We start from the raw sequence: 16,032 nt of genomic DNA on the forward strand, positions 1-16,032 counted from the left end.
TTGTTACTGCTAATGCAAATTAGTGCAAATCGAGAATGCAAACCACTATTTATTTAGTTGTGTAGATGTTTTCGTATTCCAGCCGATTCTGCTTCAGAAATTATTTAGTGCGTTTGAAGTCTAATATTGATTTAATTCGGCGGAATGTTGTCGATGTGTTTCTGTTTTTATGCAGCAGCCCGGACCAAAACTAAAAAAATGTGAACAAACATGTCGGACCTATTTCTGATCTGAAGATGAGTGCGGGGAAAATAAGGAGATCGCATAACACTGAATGATGCAACAAACCTCTGCACAAATGTACTTACTATCGTGTCTTTCTTTCCGCAGAACCAACGCGGTATCAAATACAAAAACAAAACTTTGATCTCTCTCCCAAAGGTTTTAACCGGATATCTGCGGTACAATCCACATTCCTGCTTCTCCAGAGCTCAGACTGCACGTCAAGTTGCACATGGCTCCAAACGCGGAAGAAACCAAAAGAACAAAAATACGCGGGTTATGGATGAGAATCGAATGACGCAAAGGACACCGCTTCCTCGTTTCTCTATTGTCAAGTCAAGTCATTTTTATAGCACAGTTAAAAGACATCAAGTGTCGTTCAAAGTGCTGGACAGAGGGATAATATAATAAAAACAATATAGATAAGATGAAAACATTGTAGAAAAATTGTAAGACATCCATATGTGTACATGCAAATATGCACTCTGCCTTCAAAGAGGGAGATAAGGTGGCGCTTAGAAGAGCGAGGGCTGAACTTTCTCGGGCCATCAGAGAGGCGAAGCGCGCACACGCCCAGAGAATCCACAACCACTTTAAGGACAGCGGCGACACACGACGCATGTGGCAGGGCTTACAAGCCATCGCTAACTACAGGACGACACCACCTGCCTGTGACAGTGACGGCTCCCTCCCAGATGTGCTTAACAACTTCTATGCTCGGTTCGACAGGCAGAACGACGTGGCGGCGAGGAAGACCACCCCTCCTCCGAACGACCAGGTCCTGTGTCTCACTACAGCTGAGGTGAGGAAAACTCTACGCAGAGTCAATCCACGTAAAGCTGCTGGACCAGACAACATCCCAGGCAGAGTGCTCAGAGAATGTGCTGATCAGCTGGCAAATGTTCTCACCGACATCTTCAACATCTCTCTGAGCAGTGCCGTTGTCCCCACGTGCTTCAAGGCCACCACCATCGTCCCCGTGCCCAAGAAGTCTTCTGTGTCCTGTCTCAATGACTACCGCCCTATCGCACTTACACCCACCATCATGAAGTGCTTCGAACGGCTCGTCATGAGACACATCAAGACCCTGCTGCCCCCCTCACTGGACCCAATGCAATTTGCATACCGCCATAACCGCTCAACGGACGACGCCATCTCCACTGCACTCCATCTTGCCCTGACACACTTGGACAAGAAGGACTCACACGTCCGAATGCTGTACATAGATTTCAGCTCAGCATTTAACACGATCATCCCCCAACAACTGATCGGAAAGCTGAGCCTGTTAGGCCTGAACACCTCCCTCTGCAACTGGATCCTGGACTTTCTGACCGGAAGGCCTCAGTCAGTACGGATCGGGAACTGCACCTCCAGCACCACCACACTGAGCACTGGGGCCCCACAAGGCTGTGTGCTCAGTCCTCTGCTGTTCACACTGCTGACTCATGACTGTGTAGCAACACACAGTTCAAATCACATCATTAAATTCGCTGATGACACGACCGTGGTGGGTCTCATTAGCAAGAACGACGAGTCAGCGTACAGAGAGGAAGTGCAGAGACTAACGGACTGGTGTAAGGACAACAACCTGTCTCTGAATGTTGACAAGACAAAAGAGATGGTTGTTGACTTTAGGAGGACACGAGGCGACCACTCACCGCTGAGCATCAACGGCTCCTCTGTGGAGATCGTTGACAGCACCAAATTCCTGGGTGTACACCTGGAGAAGGACCTCGGCTGGTCCCTCAACACCAGCTCCCTGCACAAGAAAGCCCAACAGCGTCTCTTCTTTCTGAGAAGACTGAGAAAGGCCCGGCTTCCACCACCGATCCTGACCACCTTCTATAGAGGAACTATTGAGAGCATCCTGAGCGGCTGCATCACTGTCTGGTTTGGGAGCTGTGCCATATCAGACCGCAAGACCCTACAGCGGATAGTGGGAACAGCAGAGAAGATCATCGGGGTCTCTCTACCCTCTATTGAGGACATCTACACCACACGCTGCATTCGCAAAGCCACCAGCATTGTGGCTGATCGGACACACCCCTCTCACACACTCTTTACACTCCTGCCATCTGGAAAAAGGTACCGAAGCATTCGGGCACGCACATCCAGACTGTGCAACAGCTTTTTTCCACAAGCCATCCGTCTCCTCAGCAAAAAGGGACTGACTGATAAACACGCACACACACACATACACTAACATTATCACTCAGCTTAACTCAAATACCTCAAAACATTGAGACTGGACTGACTAACCAACACAAAGCGCAAACACACTGACCTACACCACCAAACCATCGCACACACCAACCTGTAAATGCTCTTTTGCACAATATTATTACTAGATATATTATATATATATATATTTTTTTTTTTTTTTTTGCACTAACTTGTCTTGTAGCACCTTGGTTCCTGGAGGAACGTTGTTTCGCCTCACTGTGTATTTTTAAACTGTATATGGTTGAAGTGACAATAAAGTTGAACTTGGACTTGGACTTGTTATCTTTTGCAAGTAAAGCAACCGTCTCATGAAAACTTTTCGTCGTTGCTTCCTTAAAAAAGGTTTATATTTGTGACAAAAGTGTGCAAAATGCCCAACACACACAATCAAACACGATCTGTACAGCGTGATGAACGTCATCTGTTTTAAATGTATTAACTGAACAATCTGCAACAGAGTTTGACAATATTTTAAATAATTCTTTATTTTTTGAAAAGTGTTTTATGTGCTACATTTCCTGGGAGCTTTGCCGCCAGTAGACTTGCGAGCAGTCTGCTTGGTTCGTGCCATTCTTCCTCACGTTCCTTTCCCTGTGATAAGAGCAGAAAATGTAGCGAACAGAGAAGACTTGTCACTACCCGATCCGTACCGGAAACCCGATCGGTACCCCGCATGCGCGAAAGGTGTCTACTTCCGGTCGAAGCGTTTTACGATAGTTACAGGTCAGAGTATCTGTTAAGATGTTAAGAATAACAAGTATCTCTTAACATGTTTCCGATAATGAAGCATTTCAGTACAATGTAGACAAAAACGAAAAATAAAAAGATAGTTACGGATCAGGACTCCCCGATCCTTACTGCGCATGTGTAAAGTCTGACCGTACAAATCGAGTCTACCCGATCCGTACCGCGCATGTGCACGTTTTCTTCTTCTTCTGTTCTTTTAATGGCAGTGTACTCCCCAGTGTACGAGGATACTGCCACCTGCTGACCGAGCGAATAAACCCTATTATAAACTGAATTAGCGTCATTACAAACGTGTGTTAAATTTGATTTAGCGATAGTCGAGTGTGTTTATGCTTGTCTGTGAGGAGAGGATTGTTGGAATAGTGATGATGATGTGCGCTATCACTGTCAATTGTCAGTAAACACTTCATCTGGCTGATGAATCTACACCTGAGATATTACAAAGTCTGCATTATTAACTCTGTAATTAGGCGCCATTCTCCTTATTTTACGGCGCTGTTGCTCAATCGGGGGACGCTCTCTGTTGAGGAGAAAAGCATGAATTTCTTTGTATACGGATTATCCATTGTTTAAATGTCCCGGGCAGTCGAAAAGGAGGCAGAGCTGTTGAGAAATGCTAGGAGCTAACTGGGCGCTAACTGTATCATTCAAATATATTGAATGTCGCAATATTGGCAACGAGAGGAAGTGACGTAAGATTTGCGCATGCGGGGTACCGATCGGGTTTCCGGTACGGATCGGGTAGTGACAAGACTCTTTTTTTTTTTTTTTTTCCAAAATCTTTATTTAAACATCAGTACAATACAAAATGGAATTAAGCAGTATTACAATAATGGTGATGTACTTACAGAAGAATTGTATGCATAGATAAACAAATACAAGAACAGCATTCAAAAACAACAATAGAAACATGCTAGGGGGAAGTAACTAATCAAGCCAAAGAACAAAGTGATTGAAAGATCTTGATTTTTTCACAAACACCAATAGTTTTTATAGCTTTTGGGTTAGTGGAGTTCTTAATAGAGTTAAGATACTCTACAAGTTCAAAGGAGAATACATAGAAAGAGGGATGTCTTCCTAAATATTTGGACTTGTGAATATGAAATTTAGCCATTAAAAGTAACAAGTTAATCATATATCTGTTATCAAAATTGAATTGTTTTTGATTTTTGTGCAGACCAAACAAAACATATTTCCAAAACAGTACAAATCCTTTAAATATATTTTCTGAAATAAAAACACATAAGCTCTGCCAAAAATCTTTTACAAGGTTACAAAACCAAAAAAGATGTGTAGTAGATTCCTTGGAAGTTTTACAAAAGCTACAGCTTGTATCAATGTCTAATTTGAATTTGCTTTGAAGATAATCTTTAGAAGGATAAATTCTGTGTATTAATTTATAAGAAATATCTTTAATTTTGTTGGTAATTAAAAACTGATTAGGGAGCTTCCAAACTTCGTTCCACATAATACCATCTGACAGCCGGTTCCAGAAAAAAATAACATATGGTAGCGTGGTTATGGTACTCTGAAATAAAGCTCTAATCGATTTATTGTTGTTTTTAGATTGCTTAGAAAAGCAAATCTTGCCAACAAAAGTTTGTATGGGAGATGTCAACGGCCCGTGGAATGAAGTGATATTAGGTTGATTTTTAAACAGCATACAAACCCCTGATGGTATTGAGCCAAATACTTTGGTATAATCATGACGATTTATAGCTAAATTGAAGTGTAAACAAAATTCTTCATAGGAGAAAAGCATACCATTTGAGTCACATAATTGGTTGACTAAAACAATGTCATTCCTAAACCAACTATCTAAGAAGAGAGATTTTCTTTTAAATAAAACATCCTTATTATTCCAGATATAATAACTGTGTGGACTAAAGTTATGCTTGTAAATAAGGGTCCAAGCTAAAAAAGCTTGACGATGAAAAGCAGAGATCTTTAACGGGATTTTATCAATATCAAAATTACAAGTAAGGAAAAATTCAGTGCCACCTAACTTAGAAAACATGAACACAGGTATAGCATTCCAAATGGACGTAGGATTAGTAATTAGATTCTTCAACCAATTTATTTTGAATGTGTTATTTAAAGTGTTAAAATCTAACACATTAAGTCCTCCGTTGACATAGGAGTTCATAAGAACTGTTTTTTTAATGTAGTGTGTCCTATTTTTCCAGATAAAGTTGAAAATTAACTTATCAACCTCTTTTATAAGCTTTTTATCAAGGTGCAATGCCAATGCAGCGTATGTAAGACGAGAGATGCCTTCTGCTTTAGTTATTAATACTCTGCCTTTTAACGACAAATCTCTTAAGAGCCACTGATTAAATCTGTGTTTGAGTTTCTCTAGAATAGGATAAAAATTTTGAGTTATTCTACTTTCCTGGTTCTTGGTTATTATGACACCTAAATAACGAACTTCTTGTTTAAGTGGAATGTTACACAAAGCTGTTTTCGAGCAGTCTTTTATCGCCATAAGTTCACATTTAGGAATATTCAAGTATAATCCAGAAGCTTTGGAAAATATAGAGATTGAGTCAATAGCAATAGAGATTTGATGTTCATCTTTTAGGAATAATGTAGTGTCATCCGCTAACTGTGTTATGAGTAAATCTTTGCCAATTAGCGATATACCTTTTACATTGCTTGATTTCATATGGTTAGACAATAGTTGGGCAATTAACAAAAACAGGTATGGAGAAATGGGACAGCCTTGTCTTATCCCTCTTTGTATGTTAAATCTGGGTGAAGTACCGTTTGTTAATTTAATACTGCTGTTACTGTTATGGTATAATGTTTTAATCGCTGTAGAGAAGTAAGAGCCAAAACCATACTTATCCAGAGCTTGAAATATAAATTCATGCTCCACCGTATCGAAGGCCTTGTAGAAGTCTAAAAATAATATGAAACCATTGCAATCTATGAGGTCAGAATAATCCAGAACATCTAAAACCAATCTGATATTGTTAGTTATGTGTCTTTTGGGCATAAAGCCAGATTGTGTTTCATCAATAACAGAGTCAAGAACCATCTTAAGTCTGTTAGCTATAATTAGAGCAAATACTTTATAGTCATTATTTAGCAAGCTAATCAGTCTCCAATTATCAATCATTAATAGGTCCTTATTAGGCTTCGGGATCAATGTAGTCAAACCTTGATTCATCGTAGTGGGAAGCTGTTGGTTTCCTATGCTTTCTGCAAATACCTCAAGAAGAAAGGGAGACAACTCTTCAGAGAAAGTTTTATATAATTCAGCAGTAAGACCATCCATACCTGGAGATTTATTATTTTTCAATAGCCCAATTGCAACTTTGACTTCTTCTAATGAGATGGGTTGATCACATAATATAGATTCTTCTTGGCTGATAGATTTAACATTCAGCGATCCTAAGAGATGATTTGCATCTTCCTGAGAAAATGTAGAACTATAAAGTTCCTTATAGAAATGACTACAATATTTAGAGATTAATCTGTAATCCTCTGTTATAACTCCATTTATCATTAATTTGCTAATATTATTTATACTTGAGTGTTTCTTTTCTAAACTGAAGAAGTAATGGGAGTTACGCTCACCTTCTTCAAGCCATTTAGATCTTGATCTGATAAAAGCGCCTTTTGCTTTGTCTGTGTATAAACGATCTAATTTATCTTGTAATTTAGCAAGGTTCATTTTATCCTCTTCAGTTAAAGTGTCAATTCGTTTATTAGATAACTGTGTGATTTGAGAAATTATATTTTCTTCCTCCAATCTTTTGGATTTTGCATTAAGGCTGCCAATCTTTCTTAAATATTTGCCAATTTCAAATTTTAATAATTCCCAGTTATTACCATATTTTAAATCTTCTTGAGCTATAGACCAAAAGTTTGAGATCAGTTCTTTAAGATCCTTTTTCACATCGTCTTTTTGTAATAATGAGCTGTTGAGTTTCCAGTATGTAAATTTAACAACAGAAGAATTAGGTAGAGAAGTTAGATTTATTTTAATATATATGGCTTTATGATCTGTTGCTGGAGAAGGCCAAGCACCTACATCTATGCTATTGCTGTCAAAGCTCTCTGAGACTAACCAAAAGTCTATCCTTGAATGTCTCGAGTTAGAATTGTTGCACCAAGTAAACATTTTGGACTGAGGAAATTTGAATCTCCAAATGTCTGTAAGTTTCAGGCGTACCATAACAGCCTTCAATGTGGTATTAATTCTTTTCGAATGTCCTGGAGGAAATTTATCTAATTCAGCATCCATAATACAGTTAAAGTCTCCACCTAGTAATAATTTTGCATTTGGAAATTTATTTAACCAGCTAGATATTTTTTTTTCAATCGTCAAAAATAAATGATCATTTTCTAGCTTCGTGTTAAACCCATATATGTTAGTAACAATTAAGACTAAATCATTATATCTTATGACTTGACATATGTAATGACCTGCAGAATCACATTCTGTATGTAAAACATCCCCATTATATCTGTTTTTTAGGATTGATACCCCAGCTGATCGCTCAGTTCCATGAGATAACCAAATAGAATTTCCCCATTGAGATCGCCAAAAACTAACATCGTCGATAGTAGAGTGAGATTCTTGCAAAAACACAAAGTCAGATTTAAGTTGCTTTGCATAAAGAAAAGTGGCTTTACGTTTTAAGTTGTTACGAAGACCCCTAGCATTAATAGAAACAAAAAACAAAGAACACAAGTTGACAAAGAAAAGATATGTATTAAAAAGTAAATCGAAGATAAACTTTTTAACCTAACACTGAGATCAGCACTAGAATATGAGAATGTTCACAGTATAGAGTAAATATATATATATATAAAAAAAAAAAACTTTAGACGCCTAATAAAAGCATAACAAAAAAGGTTTTACCTATTTAACAGTAATTTGGCTTTTTGCTAACACCAAAGAGCAATTTAGACAGCCAACTATTAATATCTACAAATATCAGGCACATCAATATAAAGAACACCTTGTAAACAAACCTGAGAAGAACTAAGGGTCAGGGAATATTGAAGAGTTTATGTGTGAACTTCAGCACCATTTACAAAGCCTCGACCTCCAATAAAGTAAGCAGACTTCCCTTCTTCACGTGCTTTCTTTATAATGGGCCACAGCTTCAGTCTGTTTTCTTTGTCCTCTCTCGTCAGGTCTTCAGTAAACCTCAGATGATTATTTTGAAGGAAAGTATTATTCTTGGCAGCTTTCCACACCGCATCACGAATTCTTCTTGAGATGAACCGGATGATGATCCCTCTGGGTCTCGGGTCATTTTGTTTTGGTTTCCCCACTCGATGAGCGATGTCTAAGACCTCTGAAAACTTTTCCTTCTCCGCAGGTAGAACCGTTTGGCATATCCCAATCGCCTTTGCGCGCACATCTTCCTTCTCCAACTCCGGTACCCCATACAGTCTCAGATTCCAACGGCGGTTGTAGCGTTCAACTTCAGAGATGCGTTCGTCACATTTCTGTGTAAGCGTTTCGTTTTTCTCAACCCTTTTCTCAATGACCATAATCTTATCACTTATGTCCTTTAAGTCCGTACGAACTGTTCCTACCATTTCTTCAATTGCGTCACTTCTGGTGTTGATCAGATTAATCAAAGTGTTGACCGCATCAGCTTTCAGGGAATCGTCATCAGAGTGACTGGTAGACAGTGTTGGTTTTTTAGCCACTGGAGGCTTGGAAGGCGTAACTGGTAGGGGTGGAAATTCTTCTTCAACCATCTGCTGACACTCCATTTCTCTTATGTAGCTATGGTCGCTAGCTAGCATGCTAGTTGCATGTGGTTTGCCCGAGTTACTCAGCCTTTTCTGAGCAGATTTCGACATGTTGTTGTTGCAGAATTTGGTTTCAGGTTTAGCAGGTTTAGTGTGTTGATCTTCAAAAAAGTCTTGAAAGTTACAAAGACGTCAAATAAGCGTTGTAAAAATGCTTTATATCTTTCTAGTGCTGAGAGCTCGAAAAGACACTCCTCATCACGCCGCCATCTTGCTCGGCCCCCCGGTAGTGACAAGACTCGCTGCTCTCATAGTGTGTGACTGGCTGTGACGCGGTGCCGCTCCGTGATTGGTGACGGGCTCCACGTGGAACATCGCCCCGCCTCGGTGTGTGCTGCTCATTGGAGAAAAGTGCAATTGATGTTGAGCGCTGCCGCAAGCCTCTCTGCGATTGGTGCGTGACGAAGCTGCGCGCGCTCTGCGGAAATATAAGCGAGACTTTGAGCTGATCAGGACACATTTACTCTTAGGTTCTTTTCTTCGTAGCATCGAGACTATCAAAACGAGTGGCCGCGGCATGCTGCAACTCGTCCAACATGGCTGGCCAGGAAGATCAAGTGCAAAGAGAGATTCACCAAGACTGGGCGAATCGAGAGTACATAGAAGTAATTACGAGCAGCATCAAGAAGATCGCCGACTTTCTTAACTCGTTTGACATGTCGTGTCGATCTCGTTTGGCAAAAATCAACGAGAAGCTGACAGCGCTGGAGAGGAGGATTGAATACATTGAGGCAAGGGTGACAAAAGGAGAAACCTTGACCTAGAAGTGGCCATTGAAACTCATATCCAGCTGGCTCGCCGCATCCGCGGAGAGAGAGCTTAAGCTGCACGCTCTCCTACCAACAACGGCTCTTTTCAGAACCACCTCACTCACACCAAGAGCTCGCTCCTTTATTCTTATTGTTAGTAGTGTCTTTAAAATTGAATCTTATGCTCACACTTCAATCTTCATGCTGTTTCTATTCCTGAAATTACAGTTGGCATCAACATGGAATTCACTGACTTCAGTTACGAAATTTATATTTAATAAAGTATTTTTCAAAGAAACCTGTTAGTCACTTGAACTCAAGTTCACTCATAAAATGTGTCCTTCATAATAACGTTATAGGCTATGCTAGGCTTTGGCCCACATCAGTCTGAAATTGTATGTAACCATGAATAACGTGTTTTGGAAACTAACTGCACAACAGGCAGCACTATTAGTTCTCTCAGTCTCCCACAGTAGCATTTCCAATTTTGATTGAAACTGTCAGAGAAAACGGCAGCCTCGAGCAGGCCAGGATATTAGTTTACAGAGGCTGTTAAAAGTATGTGTCTAACGTTAAAATGTTGGTGCCACAATAATTTCATCCTAATGGTACTGACATATTCATAGGGTTAATTTTTGAGACAAAATATCATGAGGTAGTCATGATTTTGCAAATATTCCACCTTGGAGTGCACTTTGCACAAATTGTTTTAATAATGGTGTAGTGGTGGAGTAATGGAGATACAAGAATCACAGGTGAAGTTGGATGATGACTTGGTGGTTCATGACTGTATTTGAAGCACATGTGTGACTGCATGTATGTGGAATGGCTCACTGTTATTCATCAGGTGACAGAGGCAGCTCTGCCATGTTGTAGCTCGGACAGAGGTGATGATGATTTGGTGCGATAGATTAACTAGTATTTATTATCATGACAATTGTTAGGCTGCTGATGTAAATTGCTTCATTAGTGTATATTTGACAAAGAATCTGAATTGACATGTCTCACTTTTTATATGGCACGAATCCATGTGTTATTTTATCAGGTAGCAATATGTCCTAGTGCAGTCAGAGCGGAAGAGCCAGGGCCAAAGGTGAGGCACATCAAGCACACAATAATTTTAATCTGAGGATAAAACGCATGTACTGAGGCTGAAAGAAGCTTCAGTGCTCTCACAAGACTAAAAAGATGGCTAAGGTCAACAATGACTCAAATGAGATTAATTTCCTTTCACTGCTCAGCTCTTGGCTCAGCTGTGCTCCAATCCCTCCATATTGTGGCCAATCACATGCGAGGATATAGGATAATATCATTGTGTGAAAAACAGAGAGGGTGAGAGACGCAACAGTCAAGTGGAGCGTGCGTCTGTCCTCTCAGTAAGTGAGTGAAACAGTAGACAGCAGTGAGGAGGGCTGTGTGAAAGCAAGAACACATAAATATGCCTGAAACCCGTAAACAAAGCAGCATCTGGCTGCAGTTTAAAGACTTTTTTGTCTCGGTGTCATCTCGACTTTGTCTTGGTCTTGGTTTAGGCGGTCTTGACTACAAGTCTACAGTCTATAAGGGGAAAAAGCGAGGAGCAGAAGACTCGTTCCAACTTTCATTCTGCCAGTTTCTTCTCTCATCACATAAATACCTGAGCAGTGACAGAGACCGTGGGTGCAGCGTGTTTCAGAAACACGCTGCACCCACGGTCTAACACTAACACTAACACTGTTTCTCATCATGGCACAAAATACTGAGAAGCATCCAAGCTTTTGTAGGCCTTCAGATCCTATCCAGGATAACTTGAGGCCTTGTTGATAACATAATGATATAAATCATGTGGTGTGAAGTTGGGGAGAGTGCCAGAGTTGCAGGTCATAGAACCAGTAAACACACTGGAGACAATAAGTAAACATCCATATTCAGCCCTCTGTTACACAATTTTTCCAAAACGAGCAATTTACACTGTACACTTGTTTGTTTTCTCATAATTACCATCGTTTATTTCTTTCATTGGATTGGAAAACAAAACTGTGATTTTGGGGTTTGTTTAATTTAATGTTTGGTGTGATAATCACTGTAATATGTTTACATCCTTTGTAAAGTTTTCGTGTATTTCAAGGGTAAAGCTTTCATCCGCATCAATCTTATGTTTCAGGAGAGAGACCTGACTGTTACCCCAACTTTGATTACATGAACTGTCACACACTCACCTTGATTGCTGACCAATCAGAAGAAAACTTCCTGATGGCGTGAACCCCAGTCCTCAGAGCTTGTTTCCCAGCTCTGTGGAGTGATCGATCTTCATGATGAGTCTTAAGCTCCCCATGGTGTTATTTTAACTTTGAAATATTTAATTTATGATTTCACTTTATTTGACTTATTTTTACTTACTTTGTTTATATTTCCAATGTTTACATTTTTTAGCTTTCATAATTCAACCGATCATCTAAAACAGAACTATTTCCCACCTCGGATTAATAAAGTATTCAAGATTCAAGAAGTTTATTGTCATGTACACCGCAAAACACAAATGGTTACGCAGAGCAATGAAATTCTTACTTTGCAGGTTCCCTTCACACGACCAAAAGAAAGTAATAATAAGCAAAAGCAGTGTTTTGTAGATCTTGTAGCTTACATGCGGGTGGAAACTGAATTGAAAGTGCAAGTAGTTATAACACTGTCAACAGTCATTGTCAACACTGTATCTATCCACATATGTATATAACTTCCCCTATATGTGGCTTCATTACCTTGTATATAATTTATTTTCTGGCAATAAAACAGACGTAACAGTAAGAGATGTTTTTCCTTTGTAAAACAAAAATAATGACAGCAGACAAACAGAGCTGCTGCTGTCAGTCCCAGGACCATGTGGACTTTAACTCATGATGTTTATTGCCATGTACAAGATAATACAGTTCTTAACACCTGTCATTCACTTCTTGTTTATTTAAATAAAGATAAAAATAGCAATTATAATCATCTTACCAGTGACATTGAGTTGACATCTTCCAACACTGAAGCCATAATCAGTGTTCACCTCACACAGGTAAAGACCCGAGTCATCAGTCCTGAGCCTGGATTTATCACTGATAAAGAGTTCACAGCGGATGTTGAGAGTTTTGGAGATCTGTCTGGTTTGGTGGTGAACGTCCACTCCAGTGTGATGTTGTGGTTCTCCTCTGCCTGCCTGGAACAAATCTGTTGTTGAGCTTTATTTGGAGTTCATAAAGTGAAGCTGTAAACTAACCAGAGACACATGAGGTGAGGATGATGAGCAGCAGGATCCTGCAGATCATCTTCTCCCTGTGAGAGGAGACAGAGGCGAAGAGTCATCAACACATGAGGTCAAAGGTCAGTCAGTACAGCCAGAAGAAGGAAAATGTCAGTCAGATAATAACACTGACTGATCAAAACTACAAGACCTACAACCACTGCAGTAGAAACAACCAGAGGAAAAACCTGCACTTTAATTTGTTCTGAAAATATTTCACATTTTAAAGTCTTCAGAGCTTCAGAAATGATTTTTATCCACAAGGTGGCGCCATGTTTCAACTCATAAAGAAAATGAAACTATAAAAGTCTTTTTCTCTGGCTTTCAGTCCTTCACTGACTGATGATTAAGTACAGAAAAGATTATCACTTTCACTGATATTAGTCTATATTATCTGAAAATGTTTCAATTTGACCTAAGCAGTGTAACAGCAATACAGAGGGCACCTGATAATTAGAAGCATGACTGTGGCTACAGATAAAATGAGTACTTTCATAATAATCACTTTCAGACATGTATGTAGACTATTTATCCTTTAAAAAACTGCACACAGTTAGGTATTTTTGTTTAAATCATTTTTCTCCAAGCGCTTCTTAAACTGTCTGAATGTGTCAGTGTGACTCTTTTCTGCACAAAGGTATAGTACGCTACCAAAGCTGACAGCAACCACACTTAGTACCTGTCAGTAGGTGTCACTCACTGCACTACAGCCTGAGAGTGAAGATTCTGAATTGAAAACTCCAGAAACATGAGCCACAGCCACAGCTTAAGTTTATATATTTTATATATGTATAAGTTTATATATTTAAAGTAAAAGAAAAGATATGAAAAAAATTAATTTTTTTTGTCATCAACAATTTTTATTTCATTTTAAACTTTGATAGCAGAACTGAAAAATAAATACATAAATAAGTAATTCAAAAACAAACAAACAAACAAACAAACAAACAAACAAACAAACAAACAACAACAAAAAAAACAAAGACAAAGGGAGGTTTCCTATTCTTTCTTCGCACACCAATCCCCACACCACCACTCTGTCCTTACTCCTCTGTTCTTCAAGTTACAGAAAGCCAGCTTCTAAAGGGGGACCAATGAAAGGGAAAAAAACCCAAAAAAATACTTGGACACTGCTAGCACGGGGAGCACAAAGAAACGCAAAGCAGGAGATGAAGCATAGCTGAATATGTTTCCAAACCAACTTCATTCTAAGCCAAAGACTAGAAAATATGGTGAAGCATATCTTCCCTTTGGCTTTACCTGCACAAATGCCAAGGTAGGTCTCCCCTGCGTAATTGCTTTTCCCTTCGTCCGGAGCACGCGCTGGGCTCTTCAAATCACGGACAAACAGTAAGATAAGATAACCTTTATTAGTCCCACACGTGGGAAATTTGTTTTGTCACAGCAGGAAGTGGACAGTGCAAAAGTTATGACGCAAAAATTAGAATACAATAAGAATAAATACAGTACACAGCTGTACAGAATAGAATAAAATAATATACTATATACAGTAGAATAAAATAAAATAAATATATACAATAAGATAAAAATAGAATACGAATGCTATATACAACTGAGTAAAAATACAACGATGCCAGAAAAGATTATTGCACTTAGTGTTATTGCACATGTGTGGATGTGTGTGTTTGTTCAGTTAAAGTATCCCACATTCTTGATTTTTAGTTCACAAACACTTGTTGTAATGACTAACTACTCCTGACATTTTGGAGATGTTAGCTCTTTATACAGTAAAGTTACAGTGGGATACAAATAACATCAGGCTGATCCTGCCACAATTTGTTCCCGGGTTCAAATCACAGACAAACAGTATCCCACAGCTGTTTATGTTTTTGAACCCATTTTGCACAGAGAGGCATTTTTTGAAAAATGTATTGATAGCAATGTTGAATATTATTACACAGGGAAAAAACAACTACATGTAAAATAATCACACTGTGATGCCTCTGCCTTTCTAAATGGAGGGACAGTAACTGCGTGTGTGTATATGTAAGCATGTAAAAACTGCAGATAGTCAGAGTAACAGTAACAGTATTTTGTCTCTATCTGCCATTCTGCAATTCATCTCATGTAAACAATAACGTGGCGCACAGCGTGACGTGAAAAAAGGCACATCCCTTTGATGTTGCGTGATAAACTCTGTATTCATCGTCCATGCATAAACGGTTGGAGGATGCGTTTGTGCGTGTGTGTGCGTGGGGGGGGTTCTTAATGAATTTTGAAGCCTCCTCAGGTGAAGAAAATCTGTGCCTTGCTCCATTATGTTTTATTTCTAGAGTGGCAGGGTAGAGCAGGGAGTATTCCACTCCTCTTTCCCTCAACTCCAACTTGATTTGTTTAAAGGACACACGCCGGTCCATGGTTAGTCGGGAGTAATCTGAAAAAAAACATTATCTTCGCCCCACGCCATAGAATCTGGCCTTTCTCTCTGGCCACCCGAAGAATGCATTCTTAAGCACATAATTACTTCAGTAACTTGAGAGAGCTGATCTAGATACAATATTGATGTCGAGCTTGTAGTTTTGGGGTCCCATGTTGGCTGAGAGAGTCCTGTGCCTCTACCTAGTCCACAAATAGAAAAAAAAATCTCTGGTGTTTGTTCACTGAGTCCTGAAAAATCTGTGGAGGGTCTCGTAGGCTGACAGATGTTGAGGTTTCCTTTTACTATGAAAAATAAACTGAGACCTGCTTTACAGTTAGGGTTTCCAGAGAGGATCTGCACACTCTGATACAGACATGCTCTGTTGAATAAGGGGTGACACCTTGCAGTGTGGTCAGAGTCAAAGACCAGCCATCGGTGATAAATGTCTGCTAACAGAATAGTTCTGGTGACTAACTTTGCTTCTGCAGATTTGTTGTTTGTTTGTATTGTTTGCTGCCCTGATTGGGGAGTCTCTTCTAACTGAGCTGGTCACACACTAAACCAACACATCACATAATGATGGTGACTGTGAAGTTCACCATGCAAGAAACGACAGAGTTTATATGTTCATACACAAATTTGTAGTAACCAAATCAGTTTACAATTAA

At 39.4% G+C, this 16,032-nt stretch overlaps 1 pseudogene; it reads left to right on the forward strand.

Annotated features, from left to right (window-relative positions):
* The first annotated feature begins 9,468 nt into the window (after positions 1 to 9,468).
* On the forward strand, positions 9,469 to 9,876 carry LOC112433542 (putative protein BRICK1 pseudogene; annotated as a pseudogene).
* The last annotated feature ends 6,156 nt before the right edge of the window (positions 9,877 to 16,032 follow it).

The sequence above is a fragment of the Maylandia zebra genome, linkage group LG3 (genome assembly GCF_041146795.1).
Source record: "Maylandia zebra isolate NMK-2024a linkage group LG3, Mzebra_GT3a, whole genome shotgun sequence".
Lineage (NCBI taxonomy): Eukaryota > Metazoa > Chordata > Actinopteri > Cichliformes > Cichlidae > Maylandia > Maylandia zebra.